The 26,307-nt window shown below is 41.2% G+C and overlaps 1 long non-coding RNA gene across 1 annotated transcript in view; it reads right to left on the bottom strand.

Annotated features, from left to right (window-relative positions):
* Nucleotides 1-23,339, bottom strand: part of LOC141146337 (uncharacterized) — a 34,348-nt gene extending 11,009 nt beyond the window's left edge. Inside the window, exons 1-5 of the long non-coding RNA XR_012244880.1 lie at nt 23,139-23,339; nt 10,859-10,976; nt 10,381-10,637; nt 9,940-10,029; nt 9,718-9,832 (exon numbers count right to left, since the gene is read on the bottom strand). This is a non-coding gene — a long non-coding RNA (uncharacterized lncRNA). The remainder of the gene's footprint in view (nt 1-9,717; nt 9,833-9,939; nt 10,030-10,380; nt 10,638-10,858; nt 10,977-23,138) is intronic.
* Between the last annotated feature and the right edge of the window lie 2,968 nt (nt 23,340-26,307).

Raw genomic sequence — 26,307 nt, 5'->3', positions numbered from 1 at the left:
CCAATCAGTCCTTGGAGCAATTCTTAAGTTTCTATATTTCTGACCATCATAACAACTGGTCAGACCTATTACCATGGGCAGAGTTTGCTCACAATAGTGCCTTGAATTCTGCTTCCCGATTGTCCCCGTATATGGTGAACTATGGTTTCCAACCTTGCATGTTGCCTGACTCTTTTGTTCCGCAGAGTATTCCTACGTTAGAGGAGCATCTACGTGGTCTTCGTTTCACTTGGGCACAAGTCCACAAGTCCAGGAGGCTTTGTGACATGCTAATGATAGGTACAGACTCCATGATGACCGCAGACACCTGCGGATGAGGCTGCGGGGATGGATCATCCATAACCTCTGTTTATCTAGCTGGATTCCCATCTGGTGGTTAAGACAATTGCCTTCTTGAGTCTAGCATCTCGTAAGTAGGCTCTTTGTGTGGTGTTGGTGCACTTACTAATCCCTTCACTGGTAGAGGTTAAGCTGATGTCCCACATATCTGCAGGATTCACACTTGCTATTTTATCATCTGGTAAGCAGGTTCTCCGTGTGGTGTTGCTGCACTTATTGATTCCTACACTGGTTGATGGTTCACATACCTTTATGATTTGCACTCAATATTTGCTATCTGGTAAGGATCCCCTTTGTGTGGTGTTTGCGGTCATCAATTTTAAAACACTGGGTGTTTAATATATGGAATTTTTTTCACAATGTGAGTGTCACTCCTATCTATATATGTCACAATAATTTATGTGTCAGTATTACGCTATGTTGCTATTTTATATTTTTTTGGGATAAATAATTTTTTGTGGATTTAACGCACATCCATCGTGAGTGAAAATCGTTAGACCCTACTGTGACTGGTTTACATCAAGGCCCAGGCTGAGTTAAAGCCACCTGCTTGATTGGCTTACAATCTGGTAAGCATACCATCTATCAGTTGGGGATATATTCCGCTTTACCCAATCACTGAGGGTTAATATTTGGAAAGTTGGGACTAATAATTTGGACTTTTTAGAATCACCAATCGTATTAATTTTTCACAGAGATTATATTTATGAATGTATTTAATTTTTAAGCGGGCCTTTTCTATTTTCCATTTGTTTGTTGTGTTTACCTCACTGATAGCTGCTGCTTTATATATATATTTTTCTAGCGCAGTTTTTCTTTCTTTCTGGGTTGTTTCTTTTGTCTGCAGTTTTTACCTTTCATCTGTGGCTTTTCCTGTGACCCGCGTGCATGCACGATCCGGTCCAGGTTTTGTGGCGGTTTCCGATCTCACGGCCGGCTCTGGCGTCCATGCATGCACTGCACACAGGAGAGGGCCTTGTGTGGCAGCCATCTTTGTTATGGTCTATCCAGGCTTTAGCATGCGTGAGGTGGTTTTTGCACTGGAAAAATCTTCTGTTTTCTCTTGCCTATTCTGCAGGTGAATGGGTAAGTGGAGGGAGGCGATTCAGGCACATGTCTATGATCTGTTTGCTTCTTTCTCTGAGTCTCCTTTATTTTTTCTTTCTGCCCAGTGCTGACAGCCTTGCTCCAATCAAAACTTTCTGCCACATAGCCAAGACCTCAATGTGCTCACGCAGGGACCATCAGTCTGGTAAGTAAGAAGAAGAGGGAAAAAAAAGAGTGCCTTTCCATGAGCGTGGTCTTCGTCTTCTGGTAAAGCCTAGCCTGCCCTTGCTCTTGCTTAAGGTCAAACTGAAAGAGCATGGCCATGTCATGGCAAGTCCAGTGTGGAAAGCAGCTTATCCAGCCCCTCAGGTCTCACCCAGGAGGTGCAGAAAGTTACTAGAGAGTGTCGCCATTTCTCCCCCCCCCGAGCGCCAACACCGACAAAATGGTAAGAAGTGCTAGCCTGCGTCGGGGACCTAATACCAGACTAACATGTCTGTGGATATTATTGCTGAGACTTCTCTGAGGAGGAAATAAAGATGCTGTAAGCCAGCAAGTCATGGCCGTTCATAGGCAAGTAATTTGTGAGTCACTGAGTTCTCCAGTCACTTATACCTTCTAACCAAGGAGTCCCTGAGCCCATTAAAGCCAACTTTGCTCCCGGCTCTGAGGGTACCTTTATCGAAGCCATTCACCCCTGCCTTACACCTGGCTTCACCAGAGGTAGAAGTGGGTCGGTCGTCCTTCTTGAAGAGGCTAAGCAGGTTTTGAGTGTCTCTCAGGTCCAATTAGGGCGCTTAAGCAGGCCTGGAATGGGATGACCAAGATGACTGCTTTCAAAGTCAGAACATACTTCACGTTTTCAAGACATGGCCTTCCATACTCCCAATGAATGGAAAGGTAAAGATGTTGATCCAAGAAGAGTGGCAGTAGTGATATAAAGTTTTACATAAGAAAGCAGCGGCAAAATTATACCCTACTCTGGAGGGAAGTGCCAATTCTTTGGTCAAAAGAATGGCACTGCATCGAGCTAAGGCACTTAACATGCATTGCAGTAACACACACTTTAAAGCACTGCACCATACTGCAAAGGTATGGACGCTACCATTATGCATTTTGTCAGAATTAAAAGTCACATGTACATCCCAATGCTAAGCACTATTCCAGGAGCAATCAGTGGTGAATCTGACCTTCGTCCTCATAATAGGTCGAGGCACCAGAGAATTCTCTCTGCTAGTTTTGTCCACTCTACATTCCACTCAGGATCCTTTTGCCACAATGAAAAACTTAAAGAGTGAATGGAAGAGTGTGCAAGGGCACCTTTCTGAAGGACACACAGCCATGGTTCTTTTCAATCCCTTTATCCCCTACAGGAGTCTGGTTGACGGTAGATAACCCCCCCCCCCCCGGTTAGTGTGGTGAGGGCAGGGTGGCCAAATATGCACACAGATGGTAAAGCCCATTTTTTGGGACCTATGGGTGCCTTTTTACGGCAAAACTGTTATTTTTGGTGCTTCAGACACCACCCTCCAGAACATTTCTTCATCCTGACCAAACTAGCACATTCTGCTCAGGAGGTAGATGTCTTCTCTGATTACATCAATATTATACAACTGCAATAGGGAATGATTTGAAGTCCTCCCTCAGAGAGATTTACAGGCTTTTATTCTCCTCTGTGTCTTGTGCAAAGAAGACCGGTGTTGAATTTAAAGAAACAGTCTCCTTGGAAGATGGACGTTTTCAGTTTGTGTGTCTTCCTTTCAGGGCTTTCCACCTCACCAATAACCTTTATGGAAGTCCTAATCTCTGTTTAGCCCCTCTGAAGTAATGGTATTCTGCTGTTGGCTCAGAGTCCAAATTACCTACTAGTTAAAAAGGGGATTCTTCTGGCCAGCCTGAGAAATTTTGTCTGGATAGGAGGTTTTAAGACAGTTGGATCAGACCTGGCTAGTCATCGATACAGAGTGCCAGTTTAATGCTCAAGTAAGTACTTTTCTCCTCCTTCTTTGAATGGACCAAGAAGTTGTCAGCTTCCCAATGCAGGGGTCTCCTGAAAACGATGATGTCTTGAATCCCTATGGTACCCTGGGCACACTGGATTCTCTGGATGTTCCAAAGCATTTCTTATTTGTACCCCAGATGTGCTTCTCCTCAGATGCACAGGAGCCTCTGGTGATGGGTATGTCAGGGGACCCTCATTTAATCCCGTCAGGTAAGTTAATTTTTTGGGACCATTGTCACCACTGATGCCAGTACTTGGTTCCCAATGAATGGGTCTTTAAATCAGAAGATCTTGCCCATATCACTCAAGTATGGGGCCACCTTCAGCTGAGTCTGTTTGCATCACCATCCATTCACAAGGTGCCTCTCTTCCTACCCTCACCCATCGGTGGCGAAAGTGGATGCCCTCACTCACCCAAGCAATAATCACCTAGCAGATGCCTTTCCTCTACTGCCTTTGGTCATGAAGTTCAAGGGAAGACTGTTGTCGGAGGGTCTAACTATGATAGTAAGCATGTTGATTGGCCCACAGGCCTTGGGTTTACCCTAGCCATGAAACCTAGTGAGGACCAAGCACCTCAGCTACCATTATTTCCACAACACCTGTCCCACGATGGACTGGAAATTGAGGGGGAAGGACTGGAGTACTTGGGTTGTCTTCTGGAAGTGGTTCAATCCTGGCAAGGTTCCAGAAAAGGACGTCAACAAATGCTATGTACTCCAAAGTCTGGAACACGTTCACAGCCTTCGCAGCTGAGCAGAACTTTGATGCTCAGAAACTGAAATTTGCCAAATTGCTATCATTTCCTTACATGGATCTGGATTTGGGGCTCAATCTAGTTCCATAAGGGTTCACATTTTAGCCATTTCAGCTTTCACCTGGGAAAATGGACATGTGAGCTGCCAGAGGAATGCTTCACTAGGCCGGTCTTGAGAATTTGCCCTGAGGAGAAAGAACGTTCCCCAGTAGGTTTTTATTCTGGTCCTGGATTTCCTTGCCAGGACTTTGTTTGTATCCTCAGTGGGACATCACTTGAGAGGCAGTGTCCCTCGTTAACCTAAAGCGATAACTTCAAGGGGCAGAGTATCAGATCTACAAGCACTTGGAGATACTGAGTCCTACATCTTATTCCTTCCAGACAGGTTGGGGCCTATGACCCCCGAGCACCATGGTTTCCAAGGTGGCTTCTTTCTTCATCTTATAAACAACGTGGAGGTTCCATCCTTTTGCGTCAGAGACCATACCTGACCTACACTGGATGTACCAAGTGTCTAAAATGTCTACCTTCAAGACCTACAGCAAAACCTTGTCATCTTGGAGAGTCAAGGTCATCCAGAAAACTTACAGTGTGGCCAGGCAAGAGCCTCCAGAAGTGATCCAGGCTGATTCAGCTTGGTCCATTTTTAAATTGGGCATTTGCCTATAGAGACACCTGCAAAGCAGCAGTCTGGTTAGAGCAGTGCAGCTGCATCAAGCCCTACAGGGAAGATACAGGGACTTGCACATCAATAGAATGATGGTCCAGGCTTCCATGTCCATTGTAATAAAGTTTGATTATACATTTTAGCCTTCCCTGTTTTGCTCATTATTTATCATATGTATGCTGCCATGTTGGTGTCAGAAAAACAGAAAATTGTATCAAATACTTACCGTAATTTTCAATTTCTGACGCCAATCCATGGCAGCATACAAACCCTGCCTTTTTTTAATCTGGTTATTTTTTACAGAGAATGAAGAGTGAGAGAGGTTGCTCTCAGTTAGACTTTTATAGATTAAACAGGTTCTGTGGGTGGATATAGGGGTGAACCTATATATCATATGTATGCTGCCATGGATTGTCATCAAGAAAGGAAAATTACAATAAGTATTTGATACAACTTTCCATTTTTCTTTTAAAAAGCGCTGGAACTGACGCAAAGGTGTGACCTAGGTTAGACAACATTGATTTTACTGTGCTTGTGCTTGGGATGCCTATAAAAAAATTGCATCCAACTGCATCTGGTGTAAACGAGCTCTAATGCCGCGTACACACGACTGGACTTTACGGCATACTTGGTCCGGCAGACAGGAGTCCGTCGCCAAAAGTTCGACGGACCTAGAAATGAAACATGTTTCAAATCTTTCCAACGGACTTGAGTCCGGACGAAAAGTCCGCTCGTCTGTATGCTAGTCCGACGGACAAAAACCGACGCTAGGGCAGCTATTGGCTACTGTCTATGAACTTCCTTGTTTTAGTCCGGTCGTACGTCATCACGTACGAATCCGTCGGACTTTGTTTGATCGTGCGTAGGCAAGTCTGTTCATTCGGAAAGTCCGTTGTAAAGTCCGTCGAAAAGTCCGCCGTAAAGTCTGCTCGTGTGTACGCGGCATAAGCCTATGTTTACATTTGCGCAAACATGACACAGGAACAGCAGCCTATTTATTTGAATCAGCTGCTGTGCCTGTAATGCCGCGTACACACGAGCGGACTTTACGGCAGACTTGGTCCGGCGGACCGGACTCCGTCGGATAATTCAATTGTGTGTGGACTCCAGCGGACTTTTTTTCCCCAAAAGTTCGACGGACCTAGAAATGAAACATGTTTCAAACCTTTCCGATGGACTCGAGTCCGGTCGAAAAGTCTGCACATCTGTATGCTAGTCCGATGGACAAAAACCGACACTAGGGGAACTATTGGCTACTGGCTGTGAACTTCCTTATTTTAGTCCAGTCATACGTCATCACGTACAAATCCGTCGGACTTTGGTTGATCATGTGTAGGCAAGTCCGTTCATTCGAAGTCCGTCGTAAAGTCCATCGAAAAGTCAGTCGAAAAGTCCACCGGACCTAGTCCATCGAAAAGTCCGCCCGTGTGTACGCGGCATTAGAAACACAGGGAAAAATACACAACCCTTTCTTAAAAACGCTGTGCACGGAACCGAGTCTAGTGCTGGTGCAGTATTTAAATTGACAATGAAGAAACAAAACACGTTAGTTGTCTTTTAGTACAAACTAATAAATTAATTTGGACTCTTATTCTTTGATCTGGCAGTCCTTCACATTTGTGCACATTTTTTTCCAGTAATTAAATCTGACTATGATTAGCATTCACAGACACACAGAGAGCTTATCATGCAGTAGAAAGATGGGCATAGAGGAACTGATTAGACGTAAAACTACAAACTTCAGGCACATCATGTGAGCCCATCATTATAAAGTAAGGCAAACAAAAACAAAAGAAGTGAATATGACTACACGAATATATAAACAAAAACATTTGAAAGCGTAAGTACCTTTAACCACTTCCCAACAATAGACAGGGCGGCTAGTGTAGGCAAAGCAACATACACATTACTGTACATCGCTGCCTATTTCCAGGTTTGGGGTGCGCATGCGCGCTTCTTGCCAGGCACCCGCTGTGATTGTACACAGCAGGAGATGTTCAGCAAGTCCTGCCCAATGATTCATGGCCAATGACAATCAACACAGAGCTCTGTACAGAGGGAACGATCTTTCGGTTTCTCATCCCTGCAAAACATCCACCAGCTCTGTTATGTCGTCATAAAGGTGTGGAAGAGGACTCCAGTGGCAACCTGTGAAGCTCTGGTGAACTCCATGCTGAAGAGATAGGGCAGTGCTGGAAAATAATGGTGGCCACACAAAATATTGACACTTTGGGCCCAAATTAAACATTTTAACTTAGGGGTGTACTCACTTTTGTTGCCAGCGGTTTAGACATTAATGGCAGTGTGTTGAGTTATTTTGAGGAAACAGCAAATTTACACTGTTATACAAGCTGCACACTCACTACTTTACATTGTAGTAAAGTGTCATTTCTTCAGAGTTGTCACATGAAAAGATATAATAAAATATTTACAAAAATGTGAGGGGTGTACTCACTTGTGTGAGATACTGTATTTTGTGACAGCAGGCAGGTAAAATCACCTGGTTGCATCCAGGATGGTAAATATGTATGCCCTAGGTTCAGGCTTTATGCTGACTTATACCACTAGGGGGAGTGCTGGGAGTCCTGCAGGGGAAGAGTTAATGAGCCCAGCTGAAGTAAGTGGGCTCATTAAAACCTATACAAAAAACCCCAGTATGCTTAGGGAGATGCTCCATCCTGGAACCAGTTCTGTATTTGTGTAGACTGGGGAGTGTGGAATCTGTCCTGTGAGGCGAGTCAATGCCTGTGTGGCGAGTCAATGCCTGTGTGGCAAACTTCTGAAATAGGGACTGGGGCAGCATAAGGCTGCACCTGGTTGTTAGATAGGGAATCTACGTGTGTAGTAAGCGGTCAAGCTGACCAGGATTTCTTTTCATGTTTCTTTTTGTTTTGCTGTTATATTTTTCAATGCATATAGTCTAAATAAACCGTACCTTCTTTTTTTTTTCACCTATAATGCTGTCTGCCGTGCCTGATTTTGTGTGGTGAACCCATCCAGGGGGTCACACACACCCGCTGCCGAGCTAACCCCCTCACAATATATACAGTGGGGACGGAAAGTATTCAGACCCCCTTAAATTTTTCACTCTTTGTTATGTTGCAGCCATTTGCTAAAATCATTTAAGTTCATTTTTTTCCTCATTAATGTAAACACAGCACCCCATATTGACAGAAAAACACAGAATTGTTGACATTTTTGCAGATTTATTAAAAAAGAAAAACTGAAATATCACATGGTCCTAAGTATTCAGACCCTTTGCTGTGACACTCATATATTTAACTCAGGTACTGTCCATTTCTTCTGATCATCCTTGAGATGGTTCTACACCTTCATTTGAGTCCAGCTGTGTTTGATTATACTGATTGGACTTGATTAGGAAAGCCACACACCTGTCTATATAAGACCTTACAGCTCACAGTGCATGTCAGAGCGAATGAGAATCATGAGGTCAAAGGAACTGCCTGAAGAGCTCAGAGACAGAATTGACACAGATCTGGCCAAGGTTACTAAAAAATTTCTGCTGCACTTAAGGTTCCCAAGAGCACAGTGGCCTCCATAATCCTTAAATGGAAGACGTTTGGGACGACCAGAACCCTTCCTCGAGCTGGCCGTCCGGCCAAACTGAGCTATCGGGGGAGAAGAGCCTTGGTGTAGAGAGATAAAGAAGAACCCAAAGATCACTGTGGCTGAGCTCCAGAGATGCAGTCAGGAGATGGGAGAAAGTTGTAGAAAGTCAACCATCACTGCAGCCCTCCACAAGTCAGGGCTTTATGGCAGAGTGGCCTGACAGAAGCCTCTCCTCAGTGCAAGACACATGAATGCCTGCATGGAGTTTGCTATAAAAACACCTGAAGGACTCCAAGATGGTGAGAAATAAGATTCTTTGGTCTGATGAGACCAAGATAGAACTTTTTGGCCTTAATTCTAAGCTGTATGTGTGGAGAAAACCCAGCACCTGTCAAATACAGTCCCAACAGTGAAGCATGGTGGTGGCAGCATCATGCTGTGGGGTTTTTTTCAGCTGCAGGGACAGGACGACTGGTTGCAATCGAGGGAAAGATAAATGCGGCCAAGTACAGGGATATCCTGGACTAAAACCTTCTCTAGAGTGCTCAAGACCTCAGACTGGGCCGAAGGTTTACTTTCCAACAAGACAATGACCCTAAGCACACAGCTAAAATAATGAAGGAGTGGCTTCACAACAACTCCGTGACTGTTCTTGAATGGCCCAGCCAGAGCCCTGACTTAAACCCAATTGAGCATCTCTGGAGAGACCTACAAATGGCTGTCAACCAATGTTTACCATCCAACCTGACAGAACTGGAGAGGATCTGCAAGGAGGAATGGCAGAGGATCCCCAAATCCAGGTGTGAAAAACTTGTTGCATCTTTCCCAAAAAGACTCATGGCTGTATTAGATCAAAAGGGTGCTTCTACTAAATACTGAGCAAAGGGTCTGAATACTTAGGACCATGTGATATTTCAGTTTTTCTTTTTTTAAAAATCTGCAAAAATGTCAAAAAAATTCTGTGAAAAAAGCAGGGGGTTGAGGGGATTTTTGCCAATGAGAATGCAAGAAAGTTACATATATTAAAATTAACAAATTTTTTATTACAAGGTTTAAAAAATATACAAATATGTATTTACTAAAATGACAAATGTTTGGTGGTCATATTGAACAATCAATTCAAAATCGATAGAAAATACATTGAACACTAGCCCAACATGTTTCACTATTAGCTTCTTCAGGGGATGTGCAAAATCAATTGGGAACAATAAACAAGATGAAAACACAGAAATAATATGGCAAACATATAGATTATATAATCAAATTATGTTAAATAAAATGTAGAATAGTATGTGAGCTTGGTCTCCAAAGAACACCACAGGTAAAGCCACTTACCCAAACAACTGTTACCACCAGCAAACAAACCAGGCTGGACTCCAACAATCACCCCAAATGCCCCAAATTGAGAAAATCGGTCAAGGATGTGGCCATAGAGGACAGAAGGGTGAAACTATGAAACAGAAAATCATTGTAAGATTAATGACTGATTTGATGAATGTCTGATACAAAAAGGTATAAGGCAAAAAGGGACAAATGTTTCATATATTAAATACTTACTGAAGCATATATGTGCTTATTTATCCATATAGTGGAAAGACTTAAAGGTGGCTTTAAAATACCTGCTTGAAATTAAGTGCAGGAAGCAAGCTGAAAAAGACATAAGGAGGGGGAATCTGAATTGTAATATGGGAAATGTAGGTATAAAACTTAACTGTTATCAAGAAGTAAAAATTTAGAGAAAATTCTGGTATGTAATGGTGAAAAATCTGAGATAGCAGGAATGGCTAAGTTTATTGAAGAGTTAATAGAGAGAAAATATCTCCAATAAGTCCAAACTGATTAGATAGAAGGAGCGCTGATAGTGAAACGATCCTGGGTTGTATAAGTAGGTAACAATCAGAAGGCAATACCAAAATAAAGTAAATAGAGGTCGTTATACAGAGAGAGTGATCAGATCATGAAAGCAACAAGCATGTAGCAGGCTGAAGCCCGGCTTACCAGTATAGCAAGCGCCGCATATTAGAGTATCATCCTCCGGCTCTGGCTAAACGAACAGCCAGATAAGACGGTTTTATCTGTCCTCCGACGAGCTGGCGTGTGACGTCACCGGCTCGAGGCAGACGAAAAGATGCCAATGCGCATGCGTAAGAGGCCATCTAATATCCAAAGTATATCTTTCTATATGTGTTTTAAGGTCTTGTTCTTTTTTCTTAAATCGGGTGCTTGTGATTTTGAGTTCATAGTCCTCGTACCACCTAGAAATAGAGTCATCAAGTGATTTTAACTCAACATCATACTGGGTACAGAGCAAAGACATCATACCAAGCGAACAAGATTGTAATTTTTTCTCCCAACTGGATTTCAGTGGTTCCTCTATCTTTTTCAGATTGGGAAAAATTTGTATTCTGAGTCCCCAAGGGACTATATTGTTGTCTGTATATTTCTGAAAATACTTCTTATGCCAAAATATTCTTACTTTACTTTCTAAAAGGCGTTGTAGTCTAAGGAAGGCCTGGTCCAGGTCTTGATCAGAAATCTCCCCTGAATGTTGGGACTGCTGGATTTTGTCCATGAGGCCATCCCAGGCCTCTCCACTGAAAGTGGCCATGTTTGAAAGAAAAGGAAAACCAAAAACAGTGAGAAGACAAACACAAATGGAAGCTAAAGGAACAAGAAAACAATCGTTAACACAACAAGGGAAAGTTGGGAGAGGATGGAGTTCCCATGAACAAAAGTAAAAGGGAATATACCAATAGAGTGATTTACATGTTATATAGGACAAAAGTTAGTTAATTGATTACATTTTTACAACATATTGTAAAATATTTGTTGTGTTGCCATCAAACATACCAGAAGGGAGTGTATTAAAACACTAAAAAGAAAAAAGCAAAAGGTTGGTCTAGTTCATGGTACAACACCCCTCAATCAGGCACCTCATCCCAATATACATAGAAAAAATCTGGGGGTTGAGGGGATTTTTGCGGTGCCAATGAGAATGCAAGAAAGTTACATATATTAAAATTAACAAATTGTATTATTACAAGGTTTAAAAAATATACAAATATGTATTCACTAAAATGACAAATGTTTGGTGGTCATATTGACAATCAATTCAAAATCGATAGAAAATACGTTGTACACTAGCCCAACATGTTTCACTATTAGCTTCTTCAGGGGATGTGCAAAATCAATTGGGAACAATAAACAAGATGAAAACACAGAAATAATATGGCAAACATATAGATTATATAATCAAATTATGTTAAATAAAATGTAGAATAGTATGTGAGCTTGGTCTCCAAAGAACACCACAGGTAAAGCCACTTACCCAAACAACTGTTACCACCAGCAAACAAACCAGGCTGGACTCCAACAATCACCCCAAATGCCCCAAATTGAGAAAATCGGTCAAGGATGTGGCCATAGAGGACAGAAGGGCGAAACTATGAAACAGAAAATCATTGTAAGATTAATGACTGATTTGATGAATGTCTGATACAAAAAGGTATAAGGCAAAAAGGGACAAATGTTTCATATATTAAATAATTACTGAAGCATATATGTGCTTATTTATCCATATAGTGGAAAGACTTAAAGGTGGCTTTAAAATACCTGCTTGAAATTAAGTGCAGGAAGCAAGCTGAAAAAGACATAAGGAGGGGGAATCTGAATTGTAATATGGGAAATGTAGGTATAAAACTTAACTGTTATCAAGAAGTAAAAATTTAGAGAAAATTCTGGTATGTAATGGTGAAAAATCTGAGATAGCAGGAATGGCTAAGTTTATTGAAGAGTTAATAGAGAGAAAATATCTCCAATAAGTCCAAACTGATTAGATAGAAGGAGCGCTGATAGTGAAACGATCCTGGATTGTATAAGTAGGTAACAATCAAAAGGCAATACCAAAATAAAGTAAATAGAGGTCGTTATACAGAGAGAGTGATCAGATCATGAAAGCAACAAGCATGTAGCAGGCTGAAGCCCGGCTTACCAGTATAGCAAGCGCCGCATATTAGAGTATCATCCTCCGGCTTATATATGAAACAGAAAATCATTGTTAATATCATTGTTAATATTTTCTATGAGTGAGCTTGGTTCCCCATCTAGACACCCGGTTAGGTTAGAGTTTTTCAGTGGTCTTGCTCTTGTGCCCCTTTTCCTTTCTTCGTGTTCCCTTTCAGCCCATCCACGCCAGTCCCCGGTTCCCACTATTTTAAGAACTAGGTTAAAAGTTTACCATCCTTAGTGCATGCCCATTTTTACGCCCGGCTGCGCCTCGGGGCTTCCCTTATCCTTGGATGGCATTTTGTGCCGCCCTGGATCACACCATCATTGGTGTTTGTTTTACCATCCCTGCATCCTCTGGGCTGCTGCGAGGATGCTGGGTCTATCTATGTTCGTCCTATGGCATTCATGGATGGACTTGACCCCTCCCTTCCTCGCACAGCCCTATGGGTGATGTAGTCTGATGGACTTCCCGGCCTCTTGCGCATGCGCATTGGAGTCTTTTCGTCCTCCTTGAGCCAGTGACGTCACAAGCCAGCTCGTTGGAGGACAGATAAAACCAGCTTATCTGGCTGTTCGTTTAGCCAGAGCCGGAGGGTGATACTCTAATATGCGGCGCTTGCTATACTGGTAAGCCAGGCTTCAGTCTGCTACATGCTTGTTGCTTTCATGATCTGATTACTCTCGCTGTATAACTACCTCTATTTACTTTATTTTAGTATTGCCTTCTGATTGTTACTTATACAAGCCAGGATCGTTTCACTATCAGTGCTCCTTCTATGTAATCAGTTTGGACTTATTGGAGATATTTTCTCTCTATTAACTCTTCAATAATCTTAGCCATTCCTGCTATCTCAGATTTTTCACCATTACATACCAGAATTTTCTCTAAATTTTTACTTCTTAATAACAGTTAAGTTTTATACCTACATTTCCCATATTACAATTCAGATTCCTCCTCCTTATTATGTCTTTTTCAGATTGCTTCCTGCACTTAATTTCAAGCAGGTATTTTAAAGCCGCCTTTAAGTCTTTCCACTATATGGATAATAAGCACATGTATCCCTCAGTAAGTATTTAATATATGAGACTTTTGTCCCTTTTTGCCTTATACCTTTTTGTATCAGACATTCATCAAATCAGTCATTAATCTTACAATCATTTTCTGTTTCATAGTTTCGTTCTTCTGTCCTCTATGGCCACATCCTTGACCGATTTTCTCAATTTGGGGCATTTGGGGTGATTGTTAGAGTCCTGCCTAGTTGTTTGCTGGTGGTAAAAGTTGTTTGGGTAAGTGGCTTTAGCTGTGGTGTTCTTTGGAGACCAAGCTCACATGCTATTCTACATTTTATTTAACATAATTTGATTATATAATCTATATATGTTTGCCATAATATTTCTGTGTTTTCATCTTGTTTAGTGTTCCCAATTGACTTTGCACATCCCCTGAAGAAGCTAATAGTGAAACATGTTGGGCTAGTGTGCAACGTATTTTCTATCGGTTTTGAATTGATTGTTCAATATGACCACCAAACATTTGTCATTTTAGTGAATACATATTTGTATATTTTTTAAACCTTGTAATAATAAAATTTGTTAATGTTAATATATGTAACTTTCTTGCATTCTCATTGGCACCCTGCAAAAATCCCCTCAACCCCCAGCTTTTTTCTGTGTATATTGGGATGAGGTGCCTGATTGAGGGGTGTTGTACCATGAACCAGACCAACCTTTTGCTGTCAACAATTCTGTGTTTTTTTTTGTCAATATGGGGTGCTGTGTGTACATTAATGAGGAAAAGAAATGAACTTAAATTATTTTAGCAAATGGCTGCAATATAACAAAGAGTGAAAAATTTAAGGGAGTCTGAATACTTTCCGTCCCGACTGTGTATATATATATATATAAATATATATATATAAATATATATATATATATATATATATATATATATATATATATATATATATATATATATATATATATATATATATATATATATATATATATGTGTGTATATATATATATATATATATATATATATATGTATATATATATATATATGTATGTGTGTGTATATATATATATATATATATATATATATATAAAATCTTTTTTTTTTTTTTTTTAATTGTTCGGTCTATTTTTTTATGTATACAATAAAAAATATAAAAACCCAGTGGTAATCAAATACCACCAAAGGAAAGCTCTATTTGTGTGAAAAAAATTATATAAATTTTGTTTGCGTACACATGTATTTACAAAGATATGCAGCAAAAATCTTTTTTTTTTTCCTTCATTGGGAGTCATTTACTATAGTGCTGTTAGCGTTTAAATTACCGTGATCGTGGTAATTAGTGCCCAAACTGAATTTGCAATAGGGGCAAAAATACTCCCAAAACTGAATTTACTATAGCTCCCAGAAAACAGATAGCGCCTAAACCCTTACTCTGCTAGAACCTGTAATATTGCACATGAAAATAATGTTTAGAGCATGATATGATCGCCTAAATGATACTGAAATATGTGGTATATTGTTTAATGATAATCTGCTTTTAAACTGTGTTAAAAAGTGATATATACACTGAAATATCTTTAAAAGTCTGAGAAGAGATAAAAATCCCTGTTTCTTTACAACTAGATGCCAGCACAACTGAACATGCTCAGACATGCAAGCTACTCTCATTTTAACTCCCATGGCTTTTTTAACAAGAGTTATAGTAAATACCAAAATGAGCGCTGGGTTAAAAAGCATTTTCTGAGAGTGAAAATTAGAGTTATGTAGCCTAATGCAAGTTTCAGCCATTGATTCCAATGGTACACTTGTCATTTTCCCAAATAAATAATTTTCATGTTGAAAAGAAATTCAATTTTCTCTCAAAGAAATTGTCCTTTCAACAATGTCGTTTCTTTTTCATCTATTTTCTTTTTAAGAATGCTAGAATGTGTAATGTTTTGGTAAAATATATTTTTCTCTGTATCTCTCACTGGTTGTTGTCCATCTCACTAAAATGTTTACCCAAACTCACACAGGTGTCTTTACAAACCACAAACAATACCATTGCTGATGCAAATTTTAAATGATTCACAATTTGTGTGTTTTTTTTTTTTTTTATTGATTTCCAAATGATCATAATTTGAGCCCCAAAAATGCGATATGTGTACCAACATCAGAAATCAAAATGTCATTCCCAAAAATCAGAGATTAACATCACTATTCTACACTCACACACCAAGAACCACCAAATATCACAGAATAGATAAAAAAGAATAACTCACGCAATTCCACCACCTGTATGTCCTAACATAAAATAATAATATAAAAAAAAACCACTATTTCATTTGTAATTAACTTTTGCAATGTTTTGTACTAGAATCATAATTTTATAGTGTCATACTAATACTATTTTTAAATTTAAACTGCTCATAAAAAGAAAACAGTGTTTTGTTTAGTTTTTGTGTGTTTTATTGTCTTTGTGAATTGTGAAAAAAAAAAAATTGTTGCAAGACGATATCATGAAAAAAAAAGCCTTGTTTGTCCTCAAACAAAACAAAATATGTATTACTTTGCTATCTAAATAATGACAAAGTTATTGCAGAATAAACAGGTCCATAACAGAAATGTTAAAATTGCTCTGGTCCAAAGGGGGTGAACAGGTGTAAGAGCAAAGTAGTTAAACTAAAACTACTTCTTCATATGTCAGTGTCAGTGCCTAGGGCGGCACTTTGCGGGGGGGGGGCAAAAAAGCATCCCGTAAGACGGCTGATGACTGACCAGATAGGGTGCACGTTAACTGAAGGAGGCAGAGCCTAATGCTCCGCCTACCCTCCTCCGAGCGGCATCAACACTGCATCTTCTCCCCTGCCTGGAGGCCTGTGACGATACGAGGAGGAGAGGGAGAGAGGAAGATGCTGGGAACCCCCAGGCAGCGGCCAGCACAGTACAATTACTGGGACGGACAAGAAGAGAAGAGGGTGGTGTTATTATTACAGGGACGGGTGAATCTGTCTATTTTTTTTGCAGGAGTCTAGAGACCCCAGGGCAGCCACCATCGGGGGGAGCCAGTACAGATGCAGGAGGCCCCATAATACTCTCCTGGTCCCCCCCCACCACAGTGTCCCCCACCACAGTGTCCCCCTGTGTCCTCCCCCACCACAGTGTCCCCCTGTTCTCCCCCCCTTTACCACTGTGTCCCCTGTCCCCACTGCATCGCTCTCTGTCCTCATCGCACTGCATCCCTTCCTATCTGTCATCGGCATCCCTCTGTGTCCCTGGCATCTCTCTCTGTCCTTGATGTACTGCGTCCCTCTCTGTCTTTCCCCAGCGTCCCTCTCTGTCCCTCTCTGTCCCTGGCGTCCCTCTCTGTCCTCGTCGCACTGCGTTCCTCTATCTGTCCCCAGCGCCCCTCTCTGTCCCTGGCGTCCCTCTCTGTCCTCATCGCACTGCATCCCTCTTTGTCCCTGGCTTCCCTCTCTGTCCTCATCGCACTGCGTCCCTCTGTCTGTCCCCAGCATTCCTCTCTGTCCCCAGCATCCCTCTCTGACCCCGGCGTCCCTCTCTGACCCCAGCGTCCCTCTCTGTCCCTGGCATCCCTCTCTGTCCCTGGCATCCCTCTCTGTCCCTGACATCTCTCTCTGTCCCCAGCATCCCTCTCTGACCCCGGTGTCCCTCTCTGTCCTCATCACACAGCATCCCTCTCTGTCTGTCCCCAGCGTTTCTCTCTGTCCCGGGCGTCCCTCTTTGAACTCATCGCACTGCGTCCCTCTCTGTCCCCGGCAGAGTGGGGTTGCACTGATGGGCACTGATAGGCTGCACTTATGGGCACTGATAAGACTGCATTGTTGGGCACTGATGAGGCAGCACTCTTAAGCTGCACTAATATGCTATACTGATGGGCACTGATTGGCTGCACTGATGAGGCCGCACTGATGTGCACTGATAAGCTTTATGTTGATATTGTTCAAAAGTTGTTGGTGATATTTATTTTTGGAACTTAATTTCTGCATAAAACATTTAACAGTGTAATTTCATGAGATAATTTACAAAGGTGTGTTTAGGGACAGGGTAAGGTTGTATTTAAATTAGGGGTGCATAAGCTTAGTCAGGCCTAGGGCAGCACATAATCTAAATACACCACTGGGCAGGGTATCCGCTTTTTCAATCTCTGTCACTCAGATTAGTATTTTGTCTTCATTGGTGTTACCAAATTAGCTGAAAATTCTATTACTGGGTAACTAATTGCGTACCTAAAGATAGCTTTAGATATTATGGGGGTGCATAATTAGGGTAAAGGTAATACATTAATGCCAAACTCATTTAGTGTTCTTTAAAAATGCAATGCTTTGTGGTTTGTTTAAAAAAAAATCTGCTGGCATCCTAAATTTTGCTAAAAAAGCCATAGCTCATATGCTGCTATCATACTTCAGCTTATGATAGAAAAGGGGACCAAATATTCCATTCTGAATTTCCCGAGAAGAACAATAAACATATATAGCAGCGTATAACCACAAAAGTATTAAAACAGATGTTATTTTACTTAACAAAGCAGTAAAGCCTAATGCCAGGAAAATTACATTTTTGCAATAGGTTCCCGTGAATTGTTCTTGACAAAATATTTTTGGTAAATTATTTCGCTGTTCAGCTGTTAAGATTTACTTATCATACTTTCAATTTCCCTTGCTAGTAATTTTCTTGACAATTTTTAAAATAAGTTTACAGGTAATAAAACTTTTTGACCTGTCTGTAATCCACTGAAACAAGAAACATTTGCAACTGAATTGCAAGTAAGCATTTGCCTGAAATAGATCTTAACCTGAATTGCGCTGCACCTCAGAATTCAGCTAATATTTGGCAGTCCCTGCCCAAACATTTGTTTAATTTAAAATTTTCCTGCTGATACTTTAAACTATTCTTTAGGCTAGGTTCACACTGCTGCGATCCGAGTTAGATTCGACTTTTAGTGTGATTACATAGGGCTACATGGATGCAACTTTGATAGGGTTTGTATATTCTATGGGGACAAAATCACACCAAAGTAGTACAGAAATCTTTTCCAAAATCGCTCCGTGCTGAGTCACATTGATGTGAGTGGAAAATTATGTGATTTCCCTTGTCATGCCATTCTGTGCGACTCAAGTTGCATCTGAAATCAAACTACAGTGAACTGGGCCTCATAGTGCCTTGAAGGACTTCCATATATCTGGGCTCAAAATTTCAAGTCCTGAGCTACTAGCCAATGTCACCAATGCAGACTGTGTCCCCAATGCAGCCTGTGTCACCAATGCAGTCTATGCCACCAATGCAGCCTGTGTCCCCAGTGCAGCCTGTGTCCCCAGTGCAGCCTGTGTCCCCAATGCAGCCTGTGTCCCTAATGCAGCCTGTGTCCCTAATGCAGCCTGCGTCACTAATGCAGCCTGCATCACTAATGCAGCCTGTGTCCCCAATACAGCCTGTGTCCCCAATGCAATACAGCCTGTGTCCCTAATGCAGCCTGTGTCACTAATGCAGCCTACATCACCAATGCAGCCTGTGTCCCCAATGCAGCCGACCTGTGCAGGGGAAGAGAGGGGAGAGCTGCCACCTGGTTGATTAGAGAGCTGGGAACATAACAGATTTCATTTCAATAGCTGTGTGTTCCCCGCTGTGCACTGTCATATACAGCCCCTCCCCCTTGTCCAGGGAACTTTGATAGACAGATCACCCGTCCCAGGATTGATTGAGTGATCTGTCTATCAAAGTGCCCGGACAAAGAGGAGGGACTATATATGACGGCGCGCAGCGGGGAACACACAGCTATTGAAATGAAAGCTGTTATGTTCCCGGCGCTCTAATCAACCAGGCGGCGGCTCTCCCCTCACTTCCCCTCTGATCGCTGGGAGAACGGCTCCCATACAACCTGCCTGCCGGCGGTGCTCGCCCCCTCCGCTCCCAGGCAGCCTACACTCGTCAGCCCTCAAAATCCATTCGCAAAATGTGAGCAGGCAAGTGGAATTTTTTGAGGGCTTATGTATGTATATGTATGTGTGTGTGTGTGTGTGTGTGTGTGTGTATATATATATATATATATAAATTATCATTATTATACAGGATTTATATAGCGGCAACAGTTTGCGCAGCGCCTAACAAAATGATGGCAGACATTACGTTACATTACAATTTGGTACAAGAGGAATCAAAGGGCCCTGCTCATTAGAGCTTACAATCTAAAAGGGAGGGTCAATTGATACAAAAGGTAATAGCTGTGGGGTATGAGCTAATGGAGAAAGTAAAACAGTGTATTAGTTAGAAGCAGGATAGGCTTCTTTAAAGAGAAGGGTTTTCGGGGATTGTCTAAAGATGGATAGATTAGGGAACAGTCGGACAGATTGGGGTAAGGAGTTCCAAAAGGGAGAAGCTCTAGAGAAATCCTATACAGTGTGGTACCCCACCAGTGTATGGACTCAAGATTATCAACCAGGCAGGTTGAGGGGCCCCAGTTAATTTGCTTATTTGGGAGGAAACTGGCTTTGCAGTTTACTCATTATTTACTAAAGTCCAATAGAAAAAATAAGATATCAGAGATGATAAAAAAACTCTGATCCCAGCGCTCTGAAATTGATGAATGGTAATGGTCTATACACTTCAAGCTGCTATTATAAGAAACAAACAACAAAGATATAAAAGAATATACCCCCTTCTTTTTAAAAAAAGAGGTAGTATTAACAGTGCTAAATGTGAATAAAATATTCACCAATATGATGTGACATATAGTGCATAAAAAAATAATGAACTATTTCCACTCAACTGGCAAAAACGCCTGCCAGTTGTGGGTCTAATATGTTTGATCTGAGAAGGGCTATACACAGGCAGTGTCATCCTGGGACTCATCGCGGCGGGTGGGATTTGTGAATTTCTGACCAGCGGTGTGCGACACTGATACTGTGACAGGCTGCATTTATTACTTTTATCTTGTAAGCATAACTTGTATTAGGGGGTTCTGTTTGCTATTATTAAACAGTGTAAAACTATGGAAAGCCTCCCCTTGTTTTCCTATATGGCATGTCTACGGTATTGAGAAATTTCTGGCTGAGGAGAGCAGATCCACCCAGTGGCAGAGGAGCAGATTACCACCTGGAAAGTTACTACGGGCTTATTTGACACTTACCTCTGGTAAGCATACACCCATAAGGGGTTATCACAAGGTGGTCCGGTGATGGTGTAGCAGCCCTTGGATTGTGCACGCCATTAGATTTTTAAGCCCAACTTTAATTGCTGTAGACTGCATGCATGGAATTATTATTTTTCTACAAAGGACTGGTTACATCATCCTTTCCATTTTTAATAGTCACTTTTGACTGAGTGTTTGGATTTTTATACTTGCTACCCATTTTACATATGATATTTTAATTTTCTTGCATGTACCAGGATTGTGTTTAATCAGTATACACAAAACGGTCTTCTCAGATCAGACATATTAGACCCACAACTGCCAGGCGTTTTTGCCAGTTGAATGGAAATAGTTCATTATTTTTTATGCACTATATGTCACACCATATTGGTGAATATTTTATTCACATTTAGCACTGTTAATACTTCCTCTTTTTTTAAAAAGAAGGGGGTATATTCTTTTATATTTACTAAAGTCCACTTTGGGACCTGGAGCCCGGGGATTTTTGTAGTGATCTGGGTGGGATGAAATCCCCAGTCCTGGGTCCAGGTTTTGAGATTCACCAGCATACTGACTGGTCAGGTGTGTGCTGGGCTATTTGTAGACACCTGATCATGGTTCTGGGCTCCACCCCCCCCGAAGAGTCCAGGCTTGCAAGGGGGAAGCCAGAGAGTGCAGGTGTGCACTGGGAGAAGTCAGAGACCAAAGCCTGAGGGTCAGAGCAGCAAGTGGCTGTTATCTATATGGACTGACAAGGGAATGGTCTGTGGGAAACAGACAAAGGCCTGATTCGCATAACTATATGTACAGAATAAGCCAGGAGGCTCGGTATTTTCAGTTCATGATTATTATTGTGAAGTTGAAACCCCTGGGTGGGAATTCTAGATGGACTGTTCATTTCTTTTGTTTAATAAAAGTGGGCCAAAAAGCCCTTAAACAGCACAACTGTCGTGGACTCAATATATATATAGAAAGTTCAAAGGGTGAGGTGCACGTTGGACACAGCGGTATGTGCAATAGCAATCAAGCCTATATATATATATATATATATATATATATATATATATATATATATATATATCACAAGGTCCCGCATCTCTAGAGGCCTAATGGTGACCTCCAGAGTCAGGGAGAGCTGACATCCTGCTTGGTAGAGTGGGTTATGAGGCATGGTGGGTGTAATACAAGCTGAAGTGATGAGCGCCAGACACTTTTTGAATGCAAAGAGATTTATTGTCTCTTGAACAAGAACTGTGGGAGAGAGGGTTAGGGCCAGGACACCTTTAAGTAGATGCAATGATAATTGGCAGACTCCGAGACTTCTCTAGGTAGACAGCTTTACAGTGGAAGTCCTCCAGCCGTATACCACGTCTGTATAGGTAGGACCGCTGTCTCCTATGGCAACAAATCTTGTAACAGTCACTAACGGTAATTGTACTTAACTACTGGTAACACAGATAGTTCTCCTCACTAGGGATTAGCTTCGAGTTCAACACGAACATCGGCTGTTCGCCAGTTCGCCAAACAGCGAACAATTTGGGGTGTTCGCGGCAAATTCGAAAGCCACGGAACACCCTTTAAAAGTCTATGGGAGAAATCAAGAGTGCTCATTTTAAAGGCTTATATGCATGGTATTGTCATAAAAAGTGTTTGGGGACCTGGGTCCTGCCCCAGGGGACATGGATCAATGCAAAAAAAAGTTTTAAAAATGGACGTTTTTCGGGAGCAGTGATTTTAATAATGCTTAAAGTGAAACAATAAAAGTGTAATATTCCTTTAAATTTCGTACCTGGGTGGTGTCTATAGTATGCCTGTAAAGGGGCGCATGTTTCCTGTGTTTAGAACAGTCTGACAGCAAAATGACATTTCAAAGGAAAAAAAGTCAATTAAAACTACTCGCGGCTATTAATGAATTGGTGGTCCGACAATACACATAAAAGTTCATTGATAAAAACGGCATGGGAATTCCCCACAGGGGAACCCAGAACCAAAATTAAAAAAAAAAAATGGCATGGGGGTCCCCCTAAATTTCATACAACTATAAATGCCACAACTATAAATGCTACATTTGGAGAGGAGTCAACAAGGCCTATGATGAAAGGTACACTATTCCTACTGTAAAAAACGGAGGTGGATCGCTGATGTTTTGGGGATGTGTGCGCTTCAAAGGCACAGGAAATTTGGTCAAAATTGATGGCAAGATGAATGCAGTATGTTATCAAAAAATGTGCAAATAAAAATGAAATCACTGCGCTAAACCACATAAGTGTCAGAAAGGAAATAAGAAGCAGCTGACACTCAGACAAACAAAGTCCAAAACAGAATAAAAATATATAAAGTGTAGCTCTATAAGTGAAAAAACCAATGCGTAGTGAACAGTGATGTCTTATAAAATAATAATGAATAAACGCATAAAAAGTCCAAAATTCACTGAAGAGGGCTTTTAAGAAAAAAATTAAGGATATGTGCATCCCATGATGAATAGCAAATCCTCAATTAGACACGGGCAACTCAAACTTTGTGCAAATAGCTATGCGGTTGTGAAGAAAACTCATTAAGAGGGATAAGATGGATACTCTTATCAGATATGGTGGAGTCACTAACCATTTGGTGATGAGTCAATCAGGCTTATGTGGACCAAACCCCACAGGGTTAAGGTTGGCTGGAGAGCGGCCACTCTTTAAGGGATGGTTCCACTCCTCGTGGTGGTGGTCAGGCCGGCAACCTTAGTTTCCTTATGGATCCTCAACGGAGTAAAGAACTTCCACCGCACCGGAGGTTGTGGTTGCACACAGACAGACTCAAACGGACCGGAATGAGAGCAAAAGAGAATGGAAGGACTCCATATGGTGTAGGTCAAAAAAACCCAGAAGGCATTTATTTAAAAGACAGTACATCAAATCAATGAGTACAAATTCGTGATCACAAAAATAGATAAAAATGGATAAAAAGCAATGTGGGGAGCAAGCGTAGCGAAGCCCGACACGTTTTGTTTCAAAAGACTTCTACTGGGACACTGTTATACAAGCTGTACACTCACTACTTTAAATTGTAGCAAAGTGTAATTTCTTCAGTGTTGTCACATGAAAAGATATAATAAAATAATTACAACAATGTGAGGGGTGTACTCACTACTTTTGTGAGATACTGTATGTGTATATATATATATATATATATATATATATATATATATATATATATATTTATATTTAAAATACTAACACAAAAGTCAAGTATTCTGTTTCATACAGTTGTATGTAACAACATGCACAGTGGGGTTGTTTATATAAAATCAGTGGAATTGATTTAATATAACTGGAGAGGAGCTCTGCATAGAAACGAATCAGCTTCTAGGTATTTTTGTGAAAGCTTAATTGAAGAAGCTAATTGGCTTCCACGCACAGCTGCACCAGATTGTGCACTCTTCAGTTTTAATAAATAACCCCTGTGCGTTTATTGTTACATTTAGGCCGCTGTGACAATAGCAACAAAACAAGCTTTACCTCTACTGCCACCCATGCAGCAGGTCTGCCAAACAATTTCTCACAAACACATTGTCTAGTGAAAAAAAAAACATAATTATGATTACATTATTGTGGTTGTTTGGTCAACAGATACAGATCTAAGCTGTTCTAAGCTGCTGTTTTGCTGATGTGACTTGGAGCTAACCATTTGCTGGCTACAAGTTGTAATCTGAAACATTCATATGTAATAAAGAAAAAATAAACAAAGTAAAATATAAAAAAATAAATTTTTAGTATTTATACTAATGAATTCATGAAATATAGCAATATCGTATACACTCCCTTTTTACTGCTTGGTTCATTGTTACTGGCTGTAAAATACAAACCTTATTTTGTGTTTCTTTCCAAGTTTCAGCTAGCTGTGCATAGAACTTCTAAGCGCCTTCAACCTATCACCTGACTCTGACTGCACCCAATAAGGAGGCTGCATGGACTTCTTGTCTGCTACTTTTAGGTTCATTAAACCCTACAGGTAGTGTTTCTGCATTTCTGAATTGGCAAATAAATATTCTTGCAGTGATGATCAAACCTCAAGCTTCAAAAGAAACCTGACAGAATAGAAAAATGTTGCTGAAATTTTTGAGGTGATCAGCAAGTCAGAGGTCACCCAAAATTTAGCATTTACTGGCCTGTTAACTGCTTGGCCTTAACCTATTTTTACAATCTTCTAAATATGAACAGCCTAAACACACAGTATAGTGAGCACAAGGAAGTTATTTAAGCAGCTTGCACTAAGATATCACAAAGCTTACATAAACATAAATACAAAGTAGTGCAGCGCTTAAACTATAAAGAATTATTCAGCATGTAGAGCACCTCCCTACGAGTTTTGTGTGCATGCACGTTTTCAGGGGACCGCCTAGGGCTGGCCCCTGACTGCCCACCACTGTAAAACACAAATATAAGGAGAACCATTGTACATTTTTTATATTTCAACTTTCAGATCACGACGAGAAAAAATATTTTTCACTGACCTGGGGGATTACTCATATACAGTATCTCACAAAAGTGAGTACACCCCTCGCATTTTTGTAAATATTTTATGATATCTTTTCATGTGACAACACTAAAGAAATGACACTTTGCCACAATGTAAAGTAGTAAGTGTACAGCTTGTATAACAGTGTAAATTTGCTGTCCCTTCAAAATAACTCAACACACAGTCTTTAATGTCTAAACGTGTCTAAAAGTGTCAATATTTTGTGTGGCCACTATTATTTTCCAGCACTGCCTTAACCCTCTTGGGCATGGCGATCACCAGAGGTTCACAGGTTGCCACTGGAGTCCTCTTACACTCCTCCATGATGACATCACTGAGCTGGTGGATGTTAGTGACCTTGCGCTCCTCCACCTTCCGTTTTGAAGATGCCCCACGGATGCTCAATAGGGTTTAGGTCTGGAGACATGCTTGACCAATCCATCACCTTTACCCTCAGCTTCTTTAACAAAGCAGTGGTCGTCTTGGAGGTGTGTTTGGGGTCGTTATCATGTTGGAATACTGCCCTGCAGCCCAGTCTCTGAAGGGATGGGATCATGCTCTGCTTTAGTATGTCACAGTACATGTTGGCATTCATGGTTCCCTCAATGAACTGTAGCTCCCCAGTGCCAGCAGCACTCATGCAGCCCCAGAACATGACACTCCCACCACTATGCTTGACTGTAGGCAAGACACACATGTCTTTGCACTCCTCACCTGGTTGCCACCATACACGCTTGACACCATCTGAACCAAATAAGTTTATCTTGGTCTCATCAGACCCCAGGACATGGTATCAGAAATCCATGTCCTTAGTCTGCTTGTCTTCAGCAAACTGTTTCTGGCCTTTCTTGTGCATCATCTTTAGAAGTGGCTTCCTCCATGCAGACCAATTTGATGCAGTGTGCAGTGTATGGGCTGAGCACTGACAGGCTGACTGCCCCATCCCTTCAACCTCTGCAGCAATGCTGGCAGCACTCGTACGTCTATTTCCCAAAAACAACCTCTGGATATGACGCTGAGCACGTGCACTCAGTTTCTTTGGTCGACCATGGCAAGGCCTGTTTTGAGTGGAACCTGTCCTGTTAAACTGCTGTATGGTCTTGGCCACCATGCTGCAACTCAGTTTCAGTGTCTTGGCAATCTTCTTATAGCCTAGGCCATCTTTATGTAGAGCAACAATTCTTTTTTTTCAGATTCTCAGAAAGTTTTTTGCCATGAGGTGCCATGTTGAACTTCCAGTGACCAGTATGAGAAAATAAGAGCATAACAC

Source organism: Aquarana catesbeiana, linkage group LG01, assembly GCF_042186555.1.
Source record: "Aquarana catesbeiana isolate 2022-GZ linkage group LG01, ASM4218655v1, whole genome shotgun sequence".
Taxonomy (NCBI): Eukaryota; Metazoa; Chordata; class Amphibia; order Anura; family Ranidae; genus Aquarana; species Aquarana catesbeiana.
This window is presented reverse-complemented; position numbering and strand designations above follow the sequence as displayed.